Here is a 27,616-nt window from a genome sequence, read left to right as displayed (position 1 = left end):
TTGAAAGAAGATTACTTTTTTTTTTGCTTTTTCTAGAGTTTAGTTTCCCTCCTTGTGTTTGGTGTTTTCCAGCTATTATCCTTTGTATGGCTGGATTTGAGGAAAGATGTTGTGTAAATTTGGTTTTGTCATGGGATACCTTGGTTTCTCCATTTACAGTAATTGAGAGTTTTGCTGGGTATAGTAGTCTGGGTTGACATTTGTGTTCTCTTAGGGCCTGTATGAGATCTTCCCAGGATCTTCTAGCTTTCACAGTCTCTGGTGAGAAGTCTGGTGTAATTCTGATAGGTCTGCCTTTATGGGTTACTTGATCTTTTTCCCTTACTGCTTTTAATATTCTTTCTCTGTTTAGTGCTTTGATAATTATGTGATGGTAGGAATTTATCTTCTGGTTCAATCTATTTCAACATCTGTACGCTTCTTGTATGTTCACAGACATCTCTTTCTTTAGGCTAGGGAATTCTCTTCTATAGTTTTGTTGAAGATATTTACTGGAACTTTAAGTTGGGATTCTTTACTCTTCTATACCTATTATCTTTAGGTTTGGTCTTCTCATTGTGTCCTGAATATCCTGGATGTTTTGGGTTAGGAGCTTTTTACATTTTGTATTTTCTTTGATTATTGTGTCAATGTTTTCTATGGTATCTTCTGCACCTGAGGGTCTCTCTTCAATCTCTTGTATTCTGTTGGTGATGCTTGCATCTATGACTCCTGGTCTCTTTCCTAGGCTTTGTAACTCCAGTGTTGTCTCCCTTCGTGATTTCTTTATTGTTTTTATTTCTATTTTTATATCCTGGATGGTTTTGTTCAGTTCCTTCACCTGTTTGATTGTATTTTCCTGTAATTCTTTAAGGGACTTTTGTGTTTCCTCTTTCAGGTCTTCTACCTGTTTACTTTTGTTCTCTTGTATTTCTTGAAGGAAGCTATTTATGTCCTTCTTAAATTCCTCTATCATCATCATGAGAAATTATTTTAAATCAGAGTCTTGCTTTTCTGGTGTGTTGGACTAACAAGGATTTGCTGTGGTGGGAGAACTGGGTTCTGAGAAAGCCAAGTAGTCTTGGTTTCTGTTGCTTATGTTCTTGTGCTTGCTTTTTGCCATCTGGTTATCTCTGTTTTGAGCTGGTCTTGTTGTCTCCAACTTTGGCTTGTTCCTCCTGCAAGCCTGTGTGTCAGTACTCTTGGGAGACTAGTTCTCTCTGGGAGGAATTTGGGTATGGAGAGCTGTGGTACAGGGTCAGCTCTTGGGTACAGACAGAGACCAGAAAGATCCTGTCCCCAGCTGATCCTTGGTTCCTGTGTCCTGATGGCTCTGGGAGGTTCCCTCTTGGGCCAGGAATTTGAAGAGAAGTGTTGGTCTTACCTATGCTCACAGGTATGTAGGCACTTCTGGGAGACCATCTCAATCTTGGTGGTATTTGTATGTAGCTCTGTGGCATAGGTTCAGCTCTGGGAGCAGAAGGAGACCAGAAGACTCCTGTCCCAGGCACTCCTCCATTCCTGTGTCCTGAGGGTTCCGAGTAGGTTCATCTGAGCAGCAGTGGTTGTCCTACCTGTACTCACAGGCCTGTCTGCACTCCTGGGGGCTTGCTCCCTTCCAGTGCTACTTGGGTATGGAGCCCTGTTGTAAGATCTTCTTCATCAACATTTTTTGTATGTGATTTAAATGTCTAGTTGGTTTTACTTTTTCTTAAGAACAAATAAAGATCATGTAGAGCTATATCTTTCCCTTTTTTCATATATACGGGAGTGTTTTAGTGTGTAAGCAGTGGAGTCATAATGTTTGAGCTCTTATCCTACTTGTTAGTGGTCATGATACCTTAAAAGTATGCCTGGAATTATCCCAGTGTGTCACCAATGGAACTGTAAGTTCCATGTCCCCTTGCTTTCTATCTTTGCTGTCCCCAATGATTCCTTAGTAACTCATTGTGCCAAATAGTAGTAGGAACTGTGGATAATTCTTGTCAGGCTAGTCCAGAAAGTGTCATGTAGTCATGGTATGCATACTTCAAAGGAAATATGATAATATACAAAAATCCCATTTCACTGAAACTAAAACACTGTGGAGCTCAGGTACAAGTGCTGAGAATCTAAAGTCAGAATCAACAGCCAGACACATGTGCCATCTTGACTCTACAAATAATACAGATTTCAGATAACTGCAGTTCCACTAAAAGTGACAACTACTCAGCTGCATCCTTCCTGACCTTCTGACACATTAAATCACAACTTGATTAAGTAACAGATGGGCCATATCTTACAAGGTGTAGATAAGATAAACATATTGTAAGCTAAAAAAATATAGCAAGTAAACAAATTCATTTAAGACAAGTAATCTATTGGATACAATGGGTTGGTAAGTAGCACATTATAGAAAACCTGTTTATCTTTGTAATTATGTGGAGGACTGGAAACTAAGATCTGCTGGTACCCAGCATTGTGAAGAGAGAACACACATCAATGTCCTCGTAAGAAATCAAAACTCAAAACTTGAACCTCAATTGCTACTGAATACGTCATCACATGTGTACCATGATAAAGTTGAAACATCCTAAGTCAGTCCCTCAGGAGTCAGGGTCTATCTGTACTACATGTTTGCATAATTTTCTGTATAGCAATAGTAACTGAAATGTATTTGTCTGAGTAAGCGCATTCACAATTCCCAGTATTTCATTGCATACATTAGGAGGGTGACCACTGGTCTGGAGTATTTCTTTGCTTTTATTTGCATTTGTTTTTGTTTGTTCCCTTTGGAGTTATCCCCCTTTTCAGATTAAGCACAACAACAGTACAACAAAATTCAGTTCTCTATGTGTCATACTTTGCATTCACAATGAAGTAAATAGAAAAATAAAAATCTATCGAAAGACCAATATGACTAGAATTACTCTGATTTTACAATTAAGCTAAAAATCAATGTTAAAGGTTTATTTTATTTTTATTTATGTGTACGCATCTGTAAGTGTGCATATGTCTATGAAGACCAAAAGATGGAATCAGGTCCCAGGAAGCTGGAGTTCCAGGTGTCTGTGAGATGCCCAGTGTTGATACTGAGATTCAAACTTAGGTTCTTTGGAAGAGCAGCAATCATTCTTAACCTCTGAGCTATCCTTCTACCTCCAAGAAAAACAATTTTCACAATAAAGAATCCAGGGAATATTTTCTGGAATTCCACAGAATTTCATCTAATTCTTGAATAATACCTCAACGTGGAAGCAGAAAAGTTAAATGTCATCCATGTGCTGTCCTCTAGATTTTTGGCAGTAACACAGCTATTTGGTTTCTCCACTGTCTGGTTGAGTAACAGCCAGCCTTGGGTGGCTGCTACCCTCTTGAAATAGTCAGTCAATAAAACTGGTAGCACAATCCTAGAGCATTCTTGCTGATCATGCCTATGATTGAGAGCGTTTAGAGATAGGGAATTTTCTACTTACTAAAATAACTGACCCACAATAGTTAAGCTGATTAGTAATGAGCACCGGTAAGAAAAATATTGACCATTTTCTAATTTTTAAGGCACATGAACATGTTATGTAGCAAGGAGGGACTAAGGCTGATTTGATATAAAGTGAAAGCTCTAGTTTAAAGGGAATAACAAAGAGTTTTGTTTTGTTTTGTTTTGTTTTGTTTTGTTTTGTTTTGTTTTGTTTTGTTTTGTTTTCCTGAGCCATATAAGTGACTGTGGCTAAGAAGCAGATTTCCACTGTTCGGAATGACAAACCATGGAAAGATGTTATGTGAACCTCTGTAGTTGAGGAACAAAGAAAGTCATAAATTCTTATACTTAATAAGCACATCAGTGAAGATAGTATATAGATATGCTACATCAAAGCAGGGAGATAGTTTCTTTCAGGTCTCAAATATAACAGCTTTCTCAGCTTTAGAGTTGGCAGGTACTAGAGGCTAAACTAAACTTAATGATAGTATCTGGGAGTTGTACCATGAACATTTTAAGTCAGACGTTGAAAATAGTTGGTTATTAAAAAGACAAAACCCAAGATAAGTTTGATCTCACACTTGCAATGGTCCATCTCTCCATTACTGCACTGTCCTAACCCCAGGTCAAAGGGCCTTCAGGATTCTTAATAGAAATGCAGTTTCAGAGTCTTCAGAGTCAGAGTTGATAATCAGTAGGTGAGATTAATCAGAACTCCTTAATTGGGTTCATAGTAATTGAAAGAGTCTTTTAAACATAGAGGAGAAAGGCAGAAGAAAGTAATTGCAAAACAAAGTATGAAGAACATTACAGTTCAGAGAAATGCTGCATTGTTGGCTGTGAAGAGGGTGAGGGTACAAACTGAGAATGGGGGCAGCTTCCAGAAACCACAGAGAAAATAAATCAAGGACAGTTATCTATCTCCTGGACCATCCAGAAGGGTTATAAATCTGTCATATTTTGATTTTGGTCTGGTGACATGATAATTTCCTACCCCTGGGACTCATCCACTATGTGACCCTAAGAGATGTATTTGGAGTAATAATCAAAAACCAGGCACATAACAAACTGAGTCATTTAACCCAAGAGGCCCTGCCAAGAATCCAAAGACTTCTGTTTCTCTGAATTTTTTCTCTTGTTTGAGTGTTCACACATTCTCCAGCTACTCATCAAGTACTGTGGTTCTGTGCTTAGCCACCCTAGCCTGTGTCTCCAAGACCTTAAATAGTTTGGCTGAGATAGTACATAAGTAATGTCACCTATTACATAACACAGGAGTCCACCTGTAGGCCTGGGTAGTATTTGGTCTCATTCATGGACCTTATAACATGTCTATCTGTAAAAGGCTATGAACATCTTAGCTTTTGTAGAAATTGCTACATGAAGTGACTTCCAGTTATTAGCTTATATGCCATGCACCTATTGACAATTTTTTAAAACTGATTTGCTACAAAATAATCCTAATCCTACATCTCAAAGATATGGTGGGTTTGGGTTTCTGAAGTGTCAGCTTTCTCTTCCCACTATTTTTTCTATAAATTAGCCTCCCTTTCATTAACATATCTATCCAAGAAGCTAATTAATGATATTTCTGTGGCATAGCATTGTAGATCCTTCCAGCTTTGTCCATTCATCCACAGAATGGACTGAGTTCCTTCATTTCTATTTCTGGGAATGCAGAGTTTCCAGTCCTGACACTGAACCAGTGACCAGCAAGTTGAGCTTACTGGCCATAATTCAGTGTGCCTCACTTTGTGTAAGGCACCAGAGAAACAGCTGAAAATAAATCAGACTCAATTCTCAAATACCTTCCATCCTAGAATCTAGCTTTCCCCAACTTTTTAAAGATTTCTGTTTATATTCTACTTCTGACAAAGAAGATTGATTTAGTTTTGCTGTCTGTAGTTTACATTAGAGGAAAAATGGTACCATCTAGTTTACTTTTGCAAAGTATACTCTCTTACCACTTAGAAATCCCATTTAGCATCTGGTTACTGAAACAAGGAAAAGAGTGATTTTAAAATAATGGAGAACAGCTTTTTAAAATTAGTTTTATTGTTGCCATGTTTTGTTTGGTTTGGTTTGGTTTGGTTTGGTTTGGTTTGGTTTGGTTTGGTTTGGTTTGGTTTGGCTTGGCTTGGTTTGGTTTGGTTTGGTTTGGTTTGGTTTGGTTTGGTTTGGTTTTTCTTCTCAAAAAACTAGAAGCCTGTGAGTGCTGCCCAGGACTTTTTAAACAGTTTCATGGCATAAGCAAGGATTTACTCTCACTTATCTCTGCCTTTCTCTTTCTGCCTCCACCACTTAGCTTTCTTCAGGGCTGGAGATTGAGCCCAGAGCCTCATACACTCTAGGCAAATGCTCCAACACTGAGTGATATCCCAGCCTTCTCAGCACACAGCCATGTTAGACTGAGCTTGTCCTGTGCTTAAAAAGGGGCTAATTCCTGCCAATTGGAAGCCAATTGAAAAGTAAATTAAGATCAGAAAAGCAATAGCCCCTAGTGAATAGAAGCAACATTTAAAAGTTTATCAAAAAAACAACAACAACAAAACAGGACCAGATGGTTTTAGTGGAAAACTCTACTGGACTTTCAAAAACAAAAAACAAAAACAAAAAAAGTATTCCTTAAATTACTCTACAAGATAGAAATTAAAGGAACCTTGCCCAGTTCATTCTATGGGGGCATTTTTATGAGGTATTACCCTGATACCCAAACCACATAAAGGACCAACAAAGAAAGAGAATTATACTAATTACCCTTATGAAAATAGATGCAGGACTTCTCAATAAAATACTTGCAAACCAAATAAAAAAATCACATTAAAAAGATCACCCACCATGTTCAAATAGGCTTCTTTCCAGAGAACAGGGATGTTTCAACATACATCAATCAACAAATGTAATTCACCATATGAAAAAGACAAAAACCACATGATCAACTTATTTGATGCAGAAAAGAAATTTGACTAATATGCACTTATTAGTGAGTGCATACAAGGTGTGTTCTTTTGTGACTGAGATACCTTACTCAGGATGATATTTTCTAGTTCCACCCATTTGCCTAAGAATTTCATAAATTCATTCTTTTTAATAGCTGAGTAGTACTCCATTGTGTAAATGTACCACAATTTCTGTATCCATTCCTCTGTTGAGGGGTATTGGGTTCTTTCCAGCTTCTGGATATTATAAATAAGGCTGCTATGAACATAGTGGAGCATGTGTCCTTATTACATGTTGGAGCATCATCTGGGTATATGCCCAGGAGTGGTATTGCTGGATCTTCCGGTAGTACTACGTTCAATTTTCTGAGGAACGGCCAAACTGATTTCCAGAGTGGTTGTACCAGCTTGCAATCCCACCAACAATGGAGGAGTGTTCCTCTTTCTCCACAACCTCACAAACATCTGCTGTCACCTGAGTTTTTGACCTTACCCATTCTGACTGGTGTGAGGTGGAATCTCATGGTTGTTTTGATTTGTATTTCCCTGATAATTAAGGATGTTGAACATTTTTTAGGTGCTTCTCAGCCATTCGGTACTCCTCAGTTGAGAAGACTTTGTTTAGCTCTGTACCCCATTTTTTAATAGACTTATTTAGTTCCCAGGAGTCTAACTTCTTGAGTTCTTTGTATATATTGGATATTAGCCTTCTATCAGATGTAGGATTGGTAAAGATCTTTCTGCAATCTGTTGGTTGCAGTTTTGTCCTATTGACAGTGCACACACTGATAAGTGGATATTAGCCCAGAAGCTTGGAATACCCAAGATACAATTCACAAACCACATGAAACTCAAGAAGAAGGAAGATAAAAGTGTGGATACTTTGGCCCTTTTTCGAAGGAAGAAGCAAAATACCCATGGAAGGAGTTACAGAGTGTTGGGAGTGACCTTGTTTGAATGTTAACTGCCTTGTCAGCCATAAGTGCTTACTTACAAAGTATTGGCCTTAGTGTAAAAGTACTAGCTTAGTTGAAATTTCTGTGGGAAAAATAAAGGGCTCTGTAGGAAAGTACTACCCCCAGTTAAGAACAAATAGCTATAGATCTTCTGGACAGGTACCTAGCAACCCACTCTTTTCTGTTCCTCCTGCTGAACTTTTTACCCAGCCAATATTCTGCTTTTGGGAAAAGGTTCATTCCCCCAGAAACAAAGCGATCTGTGTCATCCCGCTCCCTATATCTTGTTTCTATGGGTATAATTCATGCCTGGGAAAAATAAAATTTGTCAGCTTGATCAGAATTTCTTGACTTGCTGTCCGTTCTTTGTGTTTCTTGTCCCTCATCCTCTCCACAGGTGGTTCCTCAGACCCTGTTCAACTGTCCTGCAGGACAGGACAACAGAGACAAAGTGTGGAGCTGAGACTGAAGAAATGATCATTTAGAGACTGACTCACCTGGGGATTTATCCCATATACAGTCACCAAACCCAGATACTATTGTGGATGCAAACAAGTGCTTGGTGGCAGGAGCCTGATATAGCTGTCTCCTGAGAGGCTTTGCCCAGTGCCTGACAAATTCAGAGGTGGATGCTCTCAGCCAACCATTGGACTGAGCACAGAGTCCCCAATGAAGAAACTAGAGAAAGTACCCAAGGAGCTGAAGGGGTTTGCAGCCCTATAAGAGGAACAACAATATGAACTAACCAGTACCCCCTAAGCTCCCAGGTACAAAACCACCAACCAAAGAGTACACATGGTAGGACTCATGGCTCCAGCTGCATATGTACCAGAGGATTGTCTAGTTGGTCATCAGTGGGAGGAGAGGCCCTTGGTCTTGTGAAGGTTCTATGCCCCAGTATAGGGGAATGCCAGGGCCAGGAAGCAGGAGTGAGTGGGTTGATGAGCAGTGGGAGAGGGGATGGGTAGGGGGTTTTTGGAGAGGAAACCAGGAAAAGGGATAACATTTGAAATGTATATAAAGAAAATAGCTAACAAAAAAAAAAATCTAAATAAAGGCTTTTTTTTTAAAAAAATAGCAACCTCATAACCAACATCAAATTAAATGGAGAGTAACTCAAAGCAATTCAATGAAAATCAGGAACAATACAAGGTTGTCTACTATCTCCATATCAATTAGGACAACTGAAGGAATATATATATGAAAAGAAACCAAAGTATCTTTATTTTCAGATGATATGATAATACATAAGGGATGCTAGAAATTCTACTAGGAAACTCCTACAGCTACAAAACATGTTTAACAAAGTAGCTAGATAAAAAGTTAATGCAAAAATTCAGAAGCATTCCTATGTACAAATGGACTGAGAAAGAAACCAGTGGAACAACACCTTTCACAATAATATAATAATTATATAATATATCAAATAATATAAAATATCTTGGGATAACTCTATCCAAGCAAGTGAAAGACTTGGATGATTTAAAACTCCAAGTGAAAGACTTGTATGATTAAAATCTTTAAGATATTGAAGAAAGAAATTGAAAAAATTATCAGAAAATTGAAGGATCTCCCATTCTCCTGAATGAATAGTATTAATAAAACTGGATATTCTACCAAAAGCAATCTACAGATTCAATGCAATCCCCATCAAAATTCCAACATAAATTTTCACAGATTTTGAACTGACAATTGTAAGCTTCGTATAGTCCTCAAATTGTATACAGAGCAATAATTAATAATAATAATAATAATAATAATAATAATATAGCATGGTATTGGCACTAAAAGAGACACAGTGATCAATGAAATCAAATTGGAGACCCAGACATAAATCCACACACGTAGAGTCATCTGACTTTTTTTTAAATAAAGAAGCCAGAAAACACACTGGAAAAAAACAAAAGACAGCACCTTCAACAAATTGGCTGTATGTAGAAGGATCTAAATAGATCACAAACTTCAACATAAAATCATATACACAGAACTTGATAGAGCTGAAGGTGGGAAATAGCTTTGAACTCATTGGCACAGGAAAAGTCTTTCTGAACAGAACACCATTATCACAGGCACTAAGATCAACAGTTAGTAATGGGACCTCATAAAGTCGAAAAGCTTCTGCAAGGCAAAGGACACCATCATTCAGACAAAAAGGCAGCCTACAGAATAGAAAATGATTTTTACCAACTACACATCTGATAGAGGACTAATACTTAAAACATATAAATAACTAAAAAAAAAAAAAAAAAAAAAAACCCTGGAAATCAAGAAAATCCAACTTAAAAGTGTGGTACAGCTCTAAACAGAGAATTCCCAAAAGCAGAAATTCAAATGGCAGAAAACACTTCATCCTTCATCATCAGGAAATGCATATCAAAAGTACTTTGATATTTCACCTTATATTTGTCAGAATGCCTAAGATCAATAAGATCAAGTGACAGCTAATGCTGTTGAGAATGTGAATGAAGAGGAGCTCTTGTCCATTGCTAGTGAAAGTGCAGACTAGTACAGCCACTATGGAAATTAGTGTGGCAGTTCCTCAGGAAGATAGGAATCAAGCCACCTAAAAATCCAGCTATTCCACTCTTGGGCATATACACGTCATGATACCACAAAGACACTTGCTGACCTATGTTCATTGCTGCTCTATTCATAGTAGCCAAAAATGGGAAACAACATAGATTTCCCTCAATAGATGAATGGACATAGAAAATATGGCACATTTAGACAATGGAATTATTACTCAGCAAAAATGGGGGAGGTAAAAGAAAATAAAAGAAATAAAATAAATCATGAATGGAACTCTAAAAAATCATTTTGAGTGAGATAACCAGATCCAGAAAGACAAATATGGTATGTATTTGCTTATATGTGTACATTTGCTGCTATGTCAATGAAGCTACACTCCATAGAACCATAGAGGTTTGCTATAAAATAAGGGAATAAGGGACTAGGAGGAGACAGATAGATCTCCCTAGAAAAGGGAAGTAGAATAGATAATTATGGATAAATGGGTGGGGGGTGGGACTGTAAGAGATGAATCAACTGGGGAGGGGAAGGGAAGGGAGGGACAAGGGAAAAATAAAGGAAGAGACAAATTAAGGGCCATTTAAGGGGTGGTATGGAAACCTAATACAGGAAGAACTTCCTAAAATATATACATATATGAAGGTGATCTAAATGAAATTGGCAAATAAGGAGGGAGGTAGAACCCCAACTGGACAAAACTCTTGTTACCAAATGAAGCTTCCAGTATTGTTTACATCCTATTAAGTTCTTGGCCAAAGGGGCCCCGAGGGAACTGCCCCTCCCTAAACAACCCAAACTGTTGCCAAGAGTATAGAATAGTCTTCATAAACTGACAGCAAGGCCCTATTGTTGAAGACAACACCTACACAACTCATTGAACATGAAGAAGTAGAGCTAGTGCCTACATCTAACATGTCTCCCCATGAAAGTAGTCTACAGACTACCAAGGGAGAAACACCAATCCAGCAACACAGTTTTTGATCTACAATGATGCTAGTGCAGTGGTGACACAAAACTTGTGGGAATACCCAAACAATATCTGATTGGACAGCCCACTCCATGAGCTCACACTGCTTGGGTGACTAGTAACCTGAAACCAGATAGCCCAGAGACCTATAGTGAAGCCAAATACTTCTGCTCAAAATACATAGATAAAGTATCGATAAAATGTCTCCTATTGATATTTTGCTATACTCATAGTTCAATGCCTTGTTCAGCCATCATGAGAAAAGCTTCCTTCTGCAGCAGATGGGAATAAATACAGACACACAGACTGACAGTATGTAGATAGTGAGAGATCTTGTAACACTCAACCCTAAATGAGATGTCTCAGGGATGGAGGTCACCATGAAAAACAAGCCCCTCTACTTCAAAATGATCAAAACATGTGAATTCACAAAGACTGAGACAGCATGCTGGGGGCCTGCAGGTATTTACACCATTTGGGACTATAGATCTGAAAAGAGAAGTGGGAAAATAATTAATCTTAGGGTAGGCTACATGCCCAGCAATAGATAGCCAAAGGAAAATGAACTCAATGTAATCTTTTGATACAGTTAAGGATGTGGAGAGAATTAAGTATCGGCTATTTAAACCTGACATTCTCTCCCCAGATCATGGTCTTGCCGATCTTTGTTTTGTTTATGCACCACAAAATCTTCATGTCATGTGTTTTATTGAAATCTAGATCACATACCTTTAGTGGGATACTATTCATCTGCTATTGTAACTGATTATAGTTTTATAATATAAATGTATACAGGCATATCTGATTAAAACAAAGGAATTTACACTGATGTATGAATGATCAGAATACTGATTCTTTTTTACAAGGATGTATGATGTGATATCAGAAAGGGCTATCACTTAATATTGATAGCCAGAAAAACAAACATAAAGTAATCAAATTATTTTTCATGATTCATTTTTGTTTGTACATTTCCAGCTATACCCTTTAAATAAAACTGCATTTACCTAAATAAAATTATAATTTAGAATGTAAACATTTTAAAGTATACACTTAAGGGGAAACAAAAGCATTTTATTAGTCTATTATAAATAATGTTTACTTTTTCATTAAATTGAGATTTCATTCTATATGCAACATTCTTTTTTGGTGTGTGATTAAGTCTGCCTAATTCTGTTCTAATCTATTCTTAAAAACAGGAACTGTTAAAGACAGGGTCTTTCCAAGCTAAGACTGGCCCCAAACTGTCTATATAGCCAAGGATGACCTTGAATTTCCTGATTTTCCTTTCTCAACCTCCAAAGTTCTGGGATGACAGGCATGCTGTACTGTATGCAGTTTTATAGTATTAGTTTGCTATACTGTGGCTATGATAAACATGATAACCAAGTAGGGAAGGTTTTTGTTTGTTTGTTTTTCCTACAAGTTGAGTTCATTATTGAGGAAAGACAGGTAGGGCGGGAGCTCAAAGCAGGAATCTGGAGGCAGAAACCGTGGAGGAACACTGCTTACTGGTTTGTTCCTCTAGTTGGCTCTGTTATCTTTCTTATACCCAGGGCATTACCACACACAGTTGTATGAATCAAGAAATCAAGAAAATGCCTAAGCAAAACCCCACAGGCAAAATTGATGGACATACCCTCTTCCCAGCTGTGTCAAGTTGACTACTACGATTAATCAATAACTGTTCTATCTAGGTTAGAGACAGACTCCCAAGAAAAGCCACACAACCACACAACTGAAAGATTAACTTTTAAAATTAGTGGGTAATGGAGATAGGTCTGAACGGCAATGTGAAATACACAAAGCAGTGTAATCCCTGGTATCTGTGTAAAAATACTGATTATACTGGTGACCTAAGATTTTGAAGAGACAATAGACATGGTAAGGTAATTCCAATATTGTAATTGTGTTTAGGAAAAGAAAGTGCTTACAGAGGGAAATGTTAAAGTTTGGATTCTTCAGAAAGAAGTACTGAATAAGAGTTTGAGAAGAGGGCAGGTATTTACTTAGACATCTACATTAGGAAGGAAGAAAAAGCAATCTTTAACAAGAGGTGAGACTAGTTTGCATTCATCTGAGTTCAAGTTCTAGGCACTCAGACATGACAGTTCCTCAGGTTGTTCTAGGGCAAGCAGAGTGGTCAGTGACAAGACCTTTCTATCTTTCCAAATAAAGCAGCTGAGTGATAAGTATGATAAGGATGAATGATGAAAGGGTAAGTGTGGGCAAAAGGGGTTGCCTTGGTTAGGGTTTTACTGCTGTGAGCAGACACCATGTCCGATGCAAAGGACAACATGTATTTGGGACTGGCTTACAGGTTCAGTCCATTATCATCAAGGTGGGATCATGGCAGCATCTAGGCAAGCATGGGGCAAGAGGAGTTGAGAGATCTAAATCTTCATCTGAAGGGAAGTAGCAGAATACTGACTTCCAGGCAGCTAGGATGAGGGTCTAAAAGCCCACACCCACAGTGACACACCTACTCCAACAAGGCTACACCTTCTAATAGTGCCACTCCCTGGGCCAAGCATATAGAAACCATCACAGGGGTCCTCTGCAGACCCTAAAAATGTTGATGGAGGAAGCTTGCCTGTGGATTTCAGATACCTTGGAACATGGTCCTATATCTTATTAGGACTTTGTAAAATATTGAGGCTTAGATGAAATGTTAAGGCCTAAGTGTTAAGGCTGGGTAACAGTTTCATGGCTAGCCTGAAATTTTCTCATATGCTTCTGCTGTTCTAATGACAAGATTGATTACATATTCTATTATGTTCTATGTCCTTGGAAACCAATCACTATAAAAGTCAGCAGAACTGTTTTGTATACCCACAAAAAGCTTGGACCTGAACCAAGCATCCAATAGTGCTTCCTGTACCTATGTATAAGCTTTTATGATATAAAGTGCCCATGGGATGGATCCCTGCATAAGAGAGATACCTGTACCAATATAAGAAACTATTTGGAAGAAGACTTTCATTTTGAGTAGGACCTCCCTGGGAACTAACATTCTATCTGGCAGAAAGAGATATGTATGTGGGTAACTGACATCATGGTAGGCAAGTTAAGACATTAATGTTAGACAAGTTCCAAACTGGTAGACAAGTTAAGACATGAATGTTAGAAAAGGCAAGTCTTTTGCCTCAGTAGAGTACACAAATCAATAGAAGCAGGATAAATTTACAGCAAAGACTGTTCCTAAGGAAATCCCCCTATCCCTAAATCTTGATTGGTGGAATAACTTGGCATAGCTATTTGTGGATTTTAGGCTTAAACACCTTATAGGATCTTAACTTAATGACATGGTTCAATCACCAAATCTAGACTATGGCCTTAGTTGACTAGTCCTGGGGGTGTATGCTCAATAAACTATCCCTGTCTGACTAAGATCAGTGTTCAAGTAGTTTGTGAGGTGATTCCTGGACCCCAACATAACTCGATTTCAAATACATCAGAACTGTATTGGGCTTTGTAGGAGGAGGTAAAGAGTAGCAACCACGGGTCACATGTGCTTTAGGTATCTTTCACATCTCTACCTTTGACTATGACCTGGAGGTCATTCATCACAATGTCCCTGCTTATACAGTTGAGGGGGTGGGGTGGCTTCTGAATGTGTCCACTCTCTATAGTCTAAAGTTCTATAGTGTTATTAATTTGCTCATTTAACATATATTTAATGAGGCCATTATTGTAACAGAGCTTACCCTTCCAGAGGTAAGTCTTCCAGTTTTACAGAGGTTATATAAGGAAAACAATGACGTGGGACTTTAATCAGGAAAAAAGACTTTAGGTAAATCACTGTAGCATTCATTAAACTGCTTCAAAGAAGAGGAGTTTGATACTCAGGGAGTCACAGAAAATATATTACATCTTTTTAAAAAACCCATTGAATTATTTATTGGGCATATCATATCTTCCACACACTATCAGAAATAAGATTTTTTTTCCCTACCTTTTGTCTGTGGAGCTAATAAAATTACTGACAAGCTTCCCTTACTGACAAAGGCAGGAAGAAAATTAAAGTCCAAAGAGGAGGAAATAAAGTACACTTTCAGAAACGTGGACTGAAAATATGTCAAAGCTCTTCCTGGTGAGTCAGACAGAAAGTTATTAAAACTGTGATTGTAACACAAGATATGGAAACAAATAAAGAGTATTTCAATCTGCCTCATATGAGCTTCAATATTGGATTTTATTTTCAGCTGTTATCATGGGAGGTACTGGGCAGAAAAAAAATGCATGAGAATGTCCTTTATTTTTGTTTATTTTCTTAAGACTTTTTTACATTAAGAGCAGGCAAGGATTTATTTCAGGGCTGAGGGCACAGTGTGACATGCTGAAAGCATTTGACAGTACTCAATACACTTCAAATAAGTACAGCATCAATAAGCACATAGAACTGGTCTGTAGGAGCCTGAATGTAAAGATCTATCCCATTTAAGGAAGGAAAAATAAGAAACTATACTTGGGAGAATTACGAAGAATAATACATTATACAAGCAACCAGCCCAATGTAGGGATATATTTGGGAGTTTAGCAGAACATGGAATAGAGTCATTACTTCCTACTCTTCTATAAAACTAAATAGCAATTATTGGCTAAAATCACCTCTAAAATATTTCAAAGTGTCTAGAAAACTACAAAATTTACAACACATAAAAACGATTCCTGTTTGAAGAAATGCAAATACTAATCTTGCCCTGGTTATTATTTCATACATGTATTAAATTGCCAAAATGTATTGCACAAAGAAGACAAATATGTCTCAATAAAACTAAACTGAGTTGATAAAAATATGTTTTGAGGGAAGGAGTTGTGATATTTTTAAGATGTAGTTATTCAACCTTTGTTTTTTGCATCCACTGTTTCATTTGTTGTTTTTATTTGCAAGAGGAGTTGAAACAAAACTTTAAGGGTGTTTTTCTTTTCCTTCCCTAAATATGAATCATTAAAATAAAACCAATTTAACTAAAAATCACCAAAGTAAGGTGCCACTTGCACAACAACCCAAGAGCAAAGGGTGGAGGGGAAAGGACAGTTCACTAGTCAGCATACATACAAATGTTGTGGTTCTTCTGCTCAGGACCCCCTCCCAAGAGGCAAACATTAGGACCCATTTTCTGAAGATGTTCCCCCACCAAACATCTGGATACACTTCAACTCAAAACTTAATTAAAAGGAGAGAAAACCACAAAGAATAAAACTCAAAACAACCGACATCCCCACAGCCATGCAGCCTCCAAAACCATCCTTCACCAACCATATGAATTTCTTTACATTTTATAAAAAGGTTAATAAAGATATTGGTTAAGTGTTTTATCATGTTATATTTGTAAAGATAACAGAATGCAGAAGTATCTTAGAAAACAACCTAGAACCACCATCTAGGCTCCACCTCTGATACTGAGGACCAGAGTCTGGTCTATTGGACCTCTCAGTAGAGAATAGAAAGCTCAACCCAGGAGAAATCAAAAGTCAAGAGCATTAAAGTGATTGTCTGGAACTTTATGTGATACATGACTTTGTAGGAAGGTGAAGTCAGGGAGTCAGAAATGCCATAAACTCCTCTTGATATCCAAAACTAGTTTTTACAAAGATGCATGCAGTTTGGTCCCAAACTGAGATGACCATATCAATGTTTTCAATCATTCAACTTTAATGAACTAACAAGTATATTTCCATAAGACAATGCTTCTATGTGGTTTAATAACAATATTCAATTCCTTTTTCAGGGAAAATACAAGCATCTCATGACGCCAGGTCATAAACAACCTTTAGGAAAATCATTGTAGCATATTCAACAGATGACTAGGTTTCTGTTGCTCCAATTGGACCAGATGAGATGGCATCAATCCTGCCCCAGCCATGGTGACAGGGGCCTAGCCCTTACAAGCTGTAACAAGTACCCAGTTAAATGCTTTCTTTCATAAGTTGCCTTGGTTGTGGTGTCTCTTAGCAGAAAGAGAACACTGATTAAGATAAAATAAATAAGAAAGGGTCAATTCGCATTCTTCTACATGCTAATCACCAGTTGTGCCAGCACCATTTGGTGAAAATGCTGTCTTTTTTTCCACTGGATGGTTTTAACTCCTTTGTCAAAGATCAAGTGACATAGGTGTGTGGGTTCATTTCTGGGTCTTCAATTCTATTCCATTGATCTACCTACTTGTCACTGTACCAGTATCATGCATTTTTTTTATCACAATTGCTCCGTAGTACAGCTTGAGGTCAGGGATGGTGATTCTACCAGAGGTTTTTTATTGTTGAGAATAATTTTCACAATCATAGTTTTTTTTTAATTCCAGATTAATTTGCAAATTGCCCTTTCTAACTCTGTGAAGAATTGAGTTGGAATTTTGTTGGGGATGTGGATCAAGGAACTCCACATAAAACCAGAGACACTGAAACTTATACTAGAGAAAGTGGGGAAAAGCCTCAAACATATAGACACAGGGGAAAAATTCTTGAACAGAACACCAATGGCTTGTACTGTAAGATCAAGAATTAACAAATGGGACCTCAACCAACAGATTGGGAAAAGATCTTTACCAATCCTAAATCCAATAAAGGGCTAGTATCCAATATATACAAAGAACTCAAGAAGTTAGACTCCAGAAAACCAAATAACCCTATTAAAAAATGAGGAACAGAGCTAAACAAAGAATTCTCAACTGAGGAATACTGAATGGCTGAGAAGCACCTTAAAAAATGCTCAACATCCTTAGTCATCAGGGAAATGCAAATCAAAATAACCCTGAGATTCCACCTCACACCAATCAGAATGACTAAGATCAAAAACTCAGGTGACAGCAGATGCTGGTGAAGATGTGGAGAAAGAGAAACTCTCCTTTATTGCTGGTGGGACTGCAAGCTGGTACAACCACTCTGGAAATCAGTTTGGCAGTTCCTCAAAAAATTGGACATAGTACTACTGGAGGATACAGCAATACCTCTCCTGGGCATATACCCAGAAGATGTTCCAACTTGTAATAAGGACACATGCTCCACTATGTTCATAGCAGCCTTATTTATAATCACCAAAAGCTGGAAAGAACCCAGATGTCTCTCAACAGAGGAATGGATACAGAAAATATGGTATATTTACACAGTGGAGTGCTACTCAGCTATTAAAAACAATGAATTTATGAAATTCTTAGACAAATGTATGGATCCGGAGAATATCATCCTGAGTGAGGTAACCCAATCACAAAGGAATACACATGATATGCACCCACTGATAAGTGGATATTAGCCCAGAAGCTCAGAATACCCAACATACAGTTCGCAAAACACATGAAACTCAACAAGAAGGAAGACCAAAGTGTGGATACTTTGGTCCTTCTTAGAAGTGGGAACAAAATACCCCTGGAAGGAGTTACAAAGTGTGAAGCAGAGACTGACGGAATGTCCATCCAGAGACTGCTCCACCTGGGGATCTATCCCATTAAACAACCACCAAAACCAGACACTATTGTGGATGCCAACAAGAGCTTGCTGATAGGAGCCTGATATAGCTGTCTCCTGATAGGCTCTGTCAGTGCCTGACAAATACAGAAGTGAAAGTTCACAGCCATTCATTGGACAAAGCACAGGGTCCCCAATGAAGGAGCTAGAGAAAGTACCCAAGGAACTGACAGGATTTGCAGCCCCATAGGAAGAACAACAATATGAACTAACCAGTATCTCCAGAAATCCCTGGGACTAAACCACCAACCAAAGAGTATACCTGGTTGGGACTCATGGCTCTAGCTGCATATGTAGCAGAGGATGGCCTAGTCAGTCATCAATGGGAGGAGAGGCCCTTGGTCCTTTGAATGTAATATGCCCCAGTTTAGGGGAATGCCAGAGCCAGGAAGAAAAAGTGGGTGGGTTGGTTAGCAGGGGAAGGGGGGAGGGATAAGTGGGTTTTGGAGGGGAAACCAGGAAAGGGGATAACATTTGAAATGTAAAGAAAGAAAATATCCAATAAAAAAATAGAGTAAATAATTCACACTGTTCCTCCTGCTGAGAACAACTAATTAATTTTTTAAAAAGAAGCTAGCAAGTATCACTGTGAAGATATACAGAGCTTCCCACTATAATGAAGAATTGTGCTAACAAGAGTTAAGAGAAAGAAGAAACATGTAAAATTGAGTTGGAGGTGGAGAACTTAGTCACCAGAAGTACCTACCAATTCCTGGGGTATTCAGATGTTGACAAGAACATCAGACGAACCACATGGTTATGAGACTAAAATCAGGGTTCAGTTGTCACTAAGGAGCAGAGATGCTGTGAGTGGGTCAGGGCAGGCTTAGAAAAATCTACAATTCAAGGAAGAAGGAAGAAGCATAAACAGAACTGTGTACACAGAGAGAAGCTGATTAGATCATATCTGTTACGGTGGAATCAGACTATTATAGATCCACAGTGGGTCTCTGCTTGTTCCAGAAGCAAAAGTAGACCATGAAAGGGGCTTGGTTATGTTTCTAGAAATCCCCCAAACAGATAGAATTACCACCTATAGAGTAGGAAGACGGTAGAGCATGTTATCTTGAAGAGAAGGGGAGGACAGTGCCCACAAGCTAGGATATAAAACACTCTAGAAACCCCTTACTTCCTGGTTCTTTGTTGTTTGTTTGGAGGGTGGGAATCAAACCTAGACTCTAAGACATGCCAAGCAGGTTCTAATCCTGGCTAGATTTTTAAAAATATTTTTTATTATTATGTATTTTCCTCAATTACATTTAGAATCTATCCCAAAAGTCCCCCATACCCTCCCCCCCACTCCCCTAACCACCCATTCCCACTTTTTGGCCCTGGTGTTCCCCTGTACTGGGGCATATAAAGTTTGCGTGTCCAATGGGCCCCTCTTTCCAGTGATGGCCGACTAGGCCATCTTTTGATACATATGCAGCTAGAGTCAAGAGCTCCGGGGTACTGGTTAGTTCATAATGTTGCACCTACAGGGTTGCAGATCTCTTTAGCTCCTTGGATACTTTCTCTAGCTCCTCCATTGGGGGCCCTGTGCTCCATCCAATAGCTGACTGTGAGCATCCACTTATGTGTTGGCTAGATTTAAGAGTCCTAGATTTAAGAGTCCAGGGTTCTCCAAGCTTTCCAAACACTGGGAGTTTCTGTAGCTGTGAGGGTTTGTCATTTACCTTAACTTTAACTGTGGTTTTGGTATTTGGCCTAATGTCCCTACTCTCATCCATTTAGAGTGTGACAAAAAGGAACAACAAACCAGTCTGGATTTTGTCATTTAGTTTTCATCTAGTTTATTGGATTAATCCTTACTTGAGACTCAAAGCCAATGGTATATGTTGAATCAAGATCCTGACTCAAAGCAACAGACAAAGAAAAGAAAACCTTTGGTTCCTCATCTTCCCCCAGTTTACAAAGTTAGAGAAGTTTCTCTTGTGACCTAGACTGGACATCCACTAATCACATAGGCTACTCAAACTAACTACAATGAAGTAAAATTTTAAATCCGTTTTCTCAGCTACATTTGCCATATCACAAGCACCCGATAAACACTTGTGGATGTCACGTTGAGCCATGCTAAGCAGAAAGCATTCCTATTGATAAAAGCATCCTGGTGGGTGGCAGAAATGGTAGATCATCTTCCTTGTGAAAGAATGGCCTACCATGAAAAATAAATGTGACAAGTTGGTTGTCAAGCAATGTTTCTGAGTCTGTCCAGTGAGCAGAGGTAAAGCTATGCCAGACACTATACCTACCAATGTTCCTTCATCTCTTCAGTTAGGAGACAGTGTTGATTTTATACATGTGAGGATTTTAACTGAGGTTCCTTGGAAAACTCACTTGTATTTGCCAAGTTATAATTCTTTGTCTCAGACCTATTGAGAGGTGGGAGGCATCTGTAATAGGAAACAGGAGATGGGGATTCTAGAAGCTTCTCTACTGCCAGTCTATCCTGAGAACTTGGTCCAGACACTTTCCTCTCTTCGTCTTGCATTCCCTTTTATAAAAATCGCATTCCGTTTTCATTAGAATAAAATTCAAATTTTTATCTTGAAAAAACACCAAAGTTATGCTGTTCTGGGTGAAATTTGATCTGAATTCTTTGTTCTGGGATTCTTTGTAAAAACATCAATCTCTCCCAATGTGTGTTTCTCAAAAGCAAGACATTCCTCAAAGCAGTTATGGCCTCAGAACTCAGAAACCAAGAGTGATGTTTCCAGATTTGGTGTTGGTTTATTAAACTCGGTCTGGGCTGAGATTCCTGGAAAAAAGCCTAAACTTGAAAATGAGGACACATTGATTTAAATCTCAAGCAGGAAAAATTGAATCAATTATCCCAGGACTTCAGTTGTCTGTGTTGTCTTCAGTAAGGGAAGTAAAGACACTAGCATCCCCCATTCGTAAGGAGTACCAAATTAAAGAATGCTATCAACATGTTCATGAGACTAACAATGGAAAAGAAGACGCAAGAAAGTGCCTGTTGGGGATTGTGATATAGAAGGGCAATCTCAGCACTCATGAAGCTGAGTTGGGAAGACTGTTGCTTCAGGTCTAGCCTGTGCTACATGGTGAGACTTTATCTTAAAAACAAGAGCATCAGTTATTGATAGTATTTTTTTCAATTTTTTGTTATAAAATAAAGATAAGATAGTGATTCTATTCATGCTAATCCAGCTATAAGTGCCATCCAATATTACTTATTACTTACTTTGTTTTTAAAAGACTTATTTTCATTTTGATTATGTGTTGTGAGTGTCTCTGTGTGGGTATGTATATTGCAGGTGCCCATAGAAGGCAACACTCCTTGGAGCAGGAGTGTTGAGTATTCACTCACTGCCTAAATGGGGTGCTGAGAACCAAATTCATGTCCTTGGCAGGAGTAGTAAGCATGATGAAATGCTTACAGAGTCACCTCTGTAGCCTGAGATCTACTTTCTAACTAGAAAAGCATATACATATGCTTTTTTGGTGCAGGTATTAAAGAGGTACATGCTTGTATACATCTACTAAAGTACATTTTTACTAAAAAAAAAGTTTCAGAAAGTTCTCAAAGAGTCCACATTCCCCTTGCAAAATAAACCACTACAGAATTTAGTGTTTCTAAACAACAATTCAGTATGGTTTGCCACAGTTTGAAAGGTTGAATGTCTCCTCTGGGAAGCTCACAGAGTTTTTCATTGCAATCACCCTGGGATATAGTCATCAGAGTGATCAGCAGGGCTGGGTGCTGCTGTTTAAAACAAAACAAAACAACAACAACAAAACAACTGCTGGGGTAATCTTTTTATGTACTGTGTAAAGGTTGTCTTTGTATTAGTCAAATGGTGATTTCTGTACCTACAGAGAATTAAGTACTGTCTAGACTTTAGTACTGTTAAACATACAGGGCATCACCTTCTGCTTGGTTGAATAAAGATCTGATGAACAAGAGCTGAAGCAGGAGAGGAAAGGCAGGACTTCCAGGCAGGGAGGGGTCTTTGGGGAAGATTTGTGAAGCAAGGAGATTCACCAGCATGACACTGAGGTGTAAGGAACAGGTGCCCGGACTGAATGAAAGGGAATGGGTCACGTGGTAGACACAGACTAGAGTAGTTGGGTTAATCTAAGTTAGGTGAGCTAGCTAGAAGGTACCCATCTAGGGTCTAAGCTACAATAAATATGTTTCTGTGTCTTTATTAGGGAACTTACAGGTTCAAGATAGTCCAGGGATAACCAATGTCAGAGCTAAACAGAGTCCAGCCTTGAATCTATAGTTAAAGTGATACAAAAAGGATATATATATATATACATAAATACATACGTATATGTATGAATATTTGTAGCTGATGGGCATATTGAATGGGAAACAATAAAAAGACTGCTTCATGGAAAGGTGGTATGTTATGGTTTAAATGTGAAGTATTCCCTACAAATTCGTGTGTTTAAACCTTTGGTCCTCAGAGGTACCAACTGGTGGGCTGTGGACATTTTTGGACTGGGATGTGAGGGATCTAGGCAAACTACATTTCCTCTTGAGCTTTCTGATTCTTGAATCTTGGAAATGGGAGAAAGCCATGACATCAGCTCCTACTACCTGAAAGATGATTTCTCATGCTGTACATTTCTTGCCATAATGAACTGTATTCTCCTAAACCATGAGCTGAAATAAATTCTTACTCCTTTAAATTATTTCTGTCAGATATTCTACCATAGCCATGAGAACAGTAGCTGGTGCAGAGGGGGTCTTGCTACAATGGCTGAACAGGATTCTTGTTGAAGAAAGGCAGACTGATCAGATATACATGAGGAAATTTATTATATATCATTTAAAAATGAGCATGTACCAAGCATGAGGGTATTCTGAGTCAGCTTAGCAGGATTCTCAGTAAATACAGGCATGGCTGGATTGTTTAAAGATAGAGGCTGAATATGTATCAAAAGATGGCCTAGTCGGCCATCACTGGAAAGAGAGGCCCATTGGACACACAAACTTTATATGCCCCAGAACAGGGGAACGCCAGGGCCAAAAAGGGGGAGTGGGCGGGTAGGGGAGTGGGGGTGGGTGGGTATGGGGGAATTTTGGTATAGCATTGGAAATGTAAATGAGCTAAATACCTAATAAAAAATGGAAAAAAAAAGATAGAGGCTGAGTAGAGCGGTTTTGCAGCAGTTTGAGATTCAGTTACTGACAGAATGTTCAAGGTGGACCACTCCAAAGGTCCTCAGTTGTCACCAAATGTGGCTTTTTGATATGGTTTGAGCCTTTTGTAGCATTGTAAATGTGTCTATGAGAAAATCCCAAGAGTGAGACTCAGGTAGAAAGTGTAAGTTTTCTTATGAGCCAACATCAAAGGTCTGAGAAGGTCACTGCCTAAATATTATTGCTCCATACATTACTAAAAGCAGCCTAGATTAAAAATGATAGGAATTAAATTCCACCATTTAACATGAGTAGGCAGAGGTAAGTGATGGCAGCCCCTTTTAGAGGACTCTGTAATATCCATAGGCTGTGATATAATGACTTCTAAAGGCTTACAAGTATCATCTACATGCATATCTCTTCACAAGTTGCCTTGTTTAGTTAAATAATGGACATCCAGATGGAAGAGGAAGTCTTCTAAGAAGGTAATAATATCAATGACAGAATATGGAAAGATTCACTGGCTGGAAAAAAATGTTCACATGAACACTGGGTACACTCAGAAAAGCACACTCAACTTTGTTCATCTATTAATAAAATTAAAAATATATTAATTATATTGATATTAATATAATTAGTATGCATAGATGTTTGGATGGATTGTATGTTTGTGCATATGATGTGTCTGTCTGTCTGTCTGTCTGTCTGTCTGTGCACACGAATGTGAAAGTTGTAGGACAGCCTCCAATATTATTTCTTAGGAGTCATCCATCCTATTTGTTAGACAAGGTCTCTCATTGGGATCTGGGGTCACCATTTTTAGGTTAGTATGACCAGCCAGTGAGCTCCAAGAATCTTCTTGTTGCCCCTTCCGCATCCCTGGAATGACAGGCACATACCATCATGCTTGGCTTTTCTTCATGCTTGAGCAGAAAGCACTTTACTGACAAAGCCATCTCCCCAGCCCTGGGACATGGTTATATTAAACATACTGTATTAATTTGACAGGACATGTTATTGTTAATTACAAAATCTGTATTAAACTCTATGCCTGAATAAACGTGTGATTTTATTTTGTACTTTTTGTCTTAGTCATATCAAGAGGAAAATAACATTGGCAGTTGATTGTGAAACTTAAGCGTTTAACCAATCTCATTTCATCTGTTCCTCTCTGTGTAGGCAATGAATGCCTGGTAAATATCACCAAAGGCTAAATGATTGCAGGCATTCTTTAAGAAAAATGAGACATGACAGACATCAGGAATAAAGAAGAATTATTCTTAAAGGCACCATAGTGACTATTACTATTTTTCAGGAACTTTATCTTTGTAGCACATCTGAAGAGTTCATATAGTTCTCCTGCCCCACCCCCCGAGATTGTTAAGTCCACTATGCTACAGTTAGTGGTACTTTCTTTTCTTCTGGGTAAAGATGAAAACATCTGGTCACCATATGAAATTCTCCATTGATTTAAAGACAAATGTTATCTTTGAGCTTTCTCATCTTCAGGCCAAATGTATCTGCTCATTTATCTTTTTTGGTCCCTGTGTCAGCTCTTTCGTTGTTTCTGATTTCTCTCCTGGCTCCCCATAAGTTTTCCACTTTTTAAAAACTATATAGATTTTTGGAAATGTTTCAATTTCCCCAAAGAACCTAATAGTAAATGTAATTGCCAATAATATTTTGATATTTTGATTATAATAATTAAATATAGTATTTTCAATGTTTTAAATGCATTGACCAGATATAGCAAGCAGACATTTTTAATAACTACACACAGATAATATATAATAAGCCAAGAAAAGGAGAATAAAACCAGAAATTATTACTTAGAAAATCTAAAAATAATACACTAAAGTTATCTTAACCATGTCACAGTACTGTACAAGTAGTAAGGTGCTTAGATTCTTAGAATAAATAAAATCTAAGAGTCAACTCTAGGCTACAACATGAGATACTCTTCAAATACAAATACAAAGACACAGTCGGTCTGAATGGTTGGAAAGACATATACCCAGAAAGAAGAACAAGACTGTATAGGATATAATAATATCAATGATTACGTATTCACATGAAGCCAGAAATAAAGAAGACTGTTTCATAATGACAGACTTCTTCATGAAGACCTAAAACTTTGTATCGACCTAAACACAACGTGTGTGTATCTGTGTGTCTGTGCTCTGTGTCTGTCTGTCTGTCTGTCTGTCTGTGTTAAAGTGAGAAACTGACCAATTTGCCATTGGATTAGGAGATATTCAACTTTCAGTAATTATTAGGGCTACTTACACAAAGGGAAGAACAGAAAAAAGAAGCAAATGGGGTAATGGGGTGAAGGAAGAAAGGGAGGGAAAAAGGAAGAGAAGTGGAAAGAAAAGAAGGAGAAAAGGGAAGACTTGTAAACACAAGAGACTAAATAACATTATGACATGTTTTGATGTAAATTATAATTATAGGTTACTGTAACCCCCCAAGTTTACTGCATATTTTTGTTCTTTCTTCAAGATAAAACCACAAAATAATTTTCAATAAGTTTAAGAAGATTAAAATGATATAGAGCACCCCTGGCAATGGGCAAAGAGGTACCTTGTTTGTGGTGGTGTTCTTATATCAGTCAGGAGCAAAGCAGATGACAGTCCTTGGATCATCTTAGCTTGATGCCTGGCTTGGTGGCAAAAGCTGTTTCATGCCTAGGGTACATTAAAAAATGATATAGAGGCAGTTTTATGAAAATAAAATTTATTCAAGATGGCCCTTGTCTTCCAGAAAGTTCCACTGTCATATACACATTCTGATGTTTACTAAATACTTGATTTGATTTTGCCTTGCCACTCCTACCCTGCTGATTTGGACCTTTCTTTAGTCCAGTGCTTCTGAACCTGGGGAGGCTCAAATGACCCTTTCACAGGGGGTCGTATATCAAATATCCTGCATATCAGATGTTTAACATTATAATTCATAAAAGTAGCAAAATTACAGTTATGAAGTGACAACAAAATAATTGTATAGTTGGAGGTCACCACAGCATGAAAAACTGTATTAAAGGGTCACAGCATTAGGAAGGTTGAGAACCGTTGCTTTAATCAATGAACTGATACTGTTTAATCTTTTCTCTTAGCCTCTTGTAAGACACTCTCATAGGGATGAGACTTATACATTAAAGTAGCAGCTCAGAGGACTAGGAAGGTGCAGTCTAGGAGCTCCAGACTATGTAAGACACTAGGTTTGATCCCCTATACCACCCAAGAGTAAAAATCACCTTCTCTTGACAAGCAAACAATGTGCACACATATGTGGTGATTTGGGGAATACATATTTCAGGGATTTTAGCTTCTTGAAGTTGACTGTTACTGACCAGGCAAAGGAGATAGAAAATTACAGTCCTTGCTGCTGTCTTTGCTCTCAGAGAATGTAATAGAGTCCAAAATCATCTGAAATTGTCTCCTGTCCTTTGTCCTTATTTTGACCACTTCAGTGCCTCCATCTCCGTGCAGAGGTTTTATCAGGCTGAACTATGTTGCTGTTTTTAACCCACATGTAGAGCAAAACAATAGCCATCAAGTATGAGTTCTCCAAGTCTAGGACCTTCTTCTTCAAGCAAACTCTGCCCCCTTGGAGGGTGCTGACAGACAGTAAAACCATGACCTCAAATCTGCAGGACCAAAGGCTTTCAACCTTTCCCAAGTCTAGGGAACATTATTCATCTTGTTCTTCTCTTGACCTCAAAGCTCCTCACTGTTCTGTTACTCATTCTTCGGGTACAGGCAGTATCATCTTGTCAATAAACTTGAACTGTAACAAAATATGAGGAGCAGTGCTGAAAAAGCACTTGATTTCTGGAAGAATCCTCGAACCATGTAAAGGCTTTTCATGTGTCTTCTGGATGATGAACTTTGGAAGAATAGGGAAAACATTCATTTGTTCTGATCCCAACAAATTGTGTCACACTTTCTTGATGAATTTCTAGCACCAACAGCAGAAGTTACAGGGGCCCCACTATGCCAGAGATAATCAAAATAATCAAATTTAACAAGCATTTTTTTCTTCTGAAAGACAAATATGGGCTCTATTCTTTCTATATCACAATGGCAGTAACAGTAGGGGCAGGAAAGAGGTGTAGCTCACAAAGCCACCCACAGCAGCCTGAGTTTTTAGAGGCTACTTGTCACAGTTAGTATTATTAATTGTCAATTTGACAGGTTCTAA

At 38.2% G+C, this 27,616-nt stretch overlaps 1 long non-coding RNA gene and 1 other non-coding gene across 2 annotated transcripts in view; both read left to right on the top strand.

Moving 5' to 3' along the window:
- Positions 1 to 27,616, top strand: part of Gm29536 (predicted gene 29536) — a 432,889-nt gene that overhangs the window by 51,466 nt on the left and 353,807 nt on the right. The gene's annotated exons all lie outside the window — the stretch shown is intronic.
- LOC115487654 lies at positions 25,970 to 26,113 on the top strand. The gene has a single exon (XR_003949255.1). It is a non-coding gene; the product is annotated as a small nucleolar RNA SNORA48 (small nucleolar RNA).

Source organism: Mus musculus, chromosome 1 (genome assembly GCF_000001635.26).
Source record: "Mus musculus strain C57BL/6J chromosome 1, GRCm38.p6 C57BL/6J".
Lineage (NCBI taxonomy): Eukaryota > Metazoa > Chordata > Mammalia > Rodentia > Muridae > Mus > Mus musculus.
This window is presented reverse-complemented; position numbering and strand designations above follow the sequence as displayed.